At 49.2% G+C, this 2,543-nt stretch overlaps 1 protein-coding gene and 1 long non-coding RNA gene across 2 annotated transcripts in view; one reads left to right on the top strand and one right to left on the bottom strand.

The window, feature by feature from the left end:
• Positions 1-2,543, bottom strand: part of LOC127751263 (uncharacterized) — a 32,980-nt gene that overhangs the window by 2,246 nt on the left and 28,191 nt on the right. The window lies entirely within an intron of this gene.
• LOC113214846 (uncharacterized) lies at positions 1,292-2,144 on the top strand. The gene is made up of 2 exons (XR_008012046.1): positions 1,292-1,374; positions 1,466-2,144. It is a non-coding gene; the product is annotated as an uncharacterized LOC113214846 (long non-coding RNA).

The following is a 2,543-nucleotide window of genomic DNA, read 5'->3' as shown; positions in this document are numbered from 1 at the left end:
GGCATGCGATACGGCGTTGGAAAGGGCATTGACTAGCCGACACGAATGCACTTCTCGAGGGCCATATCTATAAAGGTGGTGTGAGCTCGGCGGCGCTTCGTCGCACGTACATCGAACCAGGACCAAAATCAATTGCAAGGAGTATCCTGCCATTGAAGGACCGGACCTCATCGACTTTTGACTTGACAATTCAATTTGAAACGGGCTAACGGACACACGGACGGACGGACGAACAGACACAGGGGCGATCGCATAAGCCGGCTTATATAGCTTTTAAGCAAAAGAGTGGGCTAAAAATACGCGGGGTTCAGCATTTAATTCAGCTCACTGTAATCTGTATTGATGTTCTTTGAAAGGTTCTTATGAGGAGCACTCCAACCAGTTAACAGTTAACATCGCGAATTACAATACTTCCGCTACCATATCGACCTGCAGTGTCTTAAGTATCACAGTGAAAACGATGTCTTGTTTTTTGAGCTAAAAGTGAAAACTTAAAAGGATTCAAATATTACAAGACAACTCTCCTGATCTCGCCTTATAGAGGAATCTTTTTTTCTAAATGAGAAAACATCCCACATTTTTAGGAGACTTCCTCGAAGTATAAGGGCCCGAGGCAAAGGAGTGGTCTGCGAGATATTGGCAAAGAGCTGGTAATAGTTATTCGTTAAAAAAATGCGCTAATGTTTCCTAGACAGATCGCGTATAGTCCACGGCGGACAATCCGCAGTAGAATCGCAGATTGTTCTCAAGGTGCGATCAGCTAACGTTTCCCTGATGATCTGAAGACATTGCTTAAATAATCCGTAAACGATTCGCAGTCAAATAAGTTTGCGGATTGCATGAGAATGAACCGCACACAGTGTAGGGACCATCTGTATATATGCGTTGTAGACAATCCGCAGACCAACCGCAACAGCACAGCAAAAGAGAAATTTAACTTTCTCGTCGACATTGTCACCGGCACCGGCCAGAATCGAACTCCGGGACACAGGAGTCTTGGCTTGGCCAGAAGGAGCTCGCTGAGCGGAGCGCGTGGAGTCGAGGAGGCAAAGGAATGTGGCGTCACAGGGATGGGATAACAGTAAATACTTTTTAGCCATGAAACAAAGCCCTAGCTGGGTCGTTTTTCATGAGCAGCCCGCTCAATAACTTTTTCAAAGTAAATCGGCTGGTTACCAGAAACTGTTAGTGCCATTCGCCAGCCTGCAGAAAGAAAGCAGACACTTTGAAGTGGGCCCTAATCTTTCCGGCCATGCGGCCGGTATAAAAGTACGAAGCGCGAGCTGGGCCACTGCCGTGCAGCACCCCTCGCACGGAGAGCAGTAGTGCCCGCCGCCTGAAGTGTTCCACCCAAACGGACCTCACAACATACCTGTAAGTGATCCCATCTTGTTAGCCAACGCAACGTAAAAATCAAACCGATCTTCGCAGACCACTCTAATCAGCAATTCTGTTTCCCCCGCAGATCATGCGTGTTGTCGTAGCAAGCATCCTGGCTCTGGCCGCCATTACTTGCGTCCCCGTTGTCGTGTACCGCATGACTCTGGCGCCCTCGGGCTCACCGCCCGTTACCCCACCCCGTCTCGAGCCCGTGCGTATGCCCATCAACCCCCGCGGCTCCCGGATGCGGCAGGGCGCGGGTGGCACCCCAAACCTCACGGTGTCTGCTGTTCCCGCCCAGGAGTCCGTCACAAGCGGACCAATAAAATATATGACGGGGACATCTACTACGGCCGGCTCACATTCAAGTCACAAGCCTGCCAGCTCCCCTGCGAATGCACGTGCGGTCTGGCCATCCGTCTCGGATAGTGCTAGTCCACTGCCATCCACCGCAGCGCCCTCTTCGCCTGCCAACAGCTCTGTCCCACAACACAATTTCGCTGCCCGGCTACTTCTCATTGCCTTAAGGCGCCAAGCTCCGACACGATTAGTGTAAACGTCTGTCAAGCAGAACCTCAAGGAATTGACTGATCTAATATCCGAACGATTAAGTTCGGTTCGACTGATATCATCCCCCGGTCGGAGCCTCATACTCATATTCAACCGCGGCGACATTAGCGATGTACTGCAACCATAACTTGTTCACTCTTAAATTATTTATTTATTGTATAGGCTTATGCATGTAAATACACCTAACATCACTTCTTCTGCCTTAATCTTTTTCGGGACCTTTGTACTTCGGACGTCTTCAAACTTCCGAACTCCAAAAATGAAGCTCAGCTGCCATGTGCTTGCGTGCCCTGTGGGAGTTTAAGTCACTGTCCTAGTTTCGGATTTCCTGGAAGGTCCATTCTGGTGGCCCACTCGCAATAGACCATTCCGCTGAGCCAAAAAGGACGACGATGACGAAGAAAAAATATTTCTGACGTCTTAGGTAACGGGTCTTTTAGCACAGCATTTTACAACTCTTCCACGTTCAGAATGATTTTTTACACCAAATGTGACAGTGTAAGGACAACAAATCATTTACAAATCGGCCTCCACCACCCCTTTTGATATGGCTGGTCCTAGCAACGTTGACCGATCTCCTTTTCGGTGGGCGG

This window comes from Frankliniella occidentalis, unplaced genomic scaffold (genome assembly GCF_000697945.3).
Source record: "Frankliniella occidentalis isolate FOCC.00 unplaced genomic scaffold, Focc_3.1 Scaffold399, whole genome shotgun sequence".
Classification (NCBI taxonomy): Eukaryota; Metazoa; Arthropoda; class Insecta; order Thysanoptera; family Thripidae; genus Frankliniella; species Frankliniella occidentalis.
This window is presented reverse-complemented; position numbering and strand designations above follow the sequence as displayed.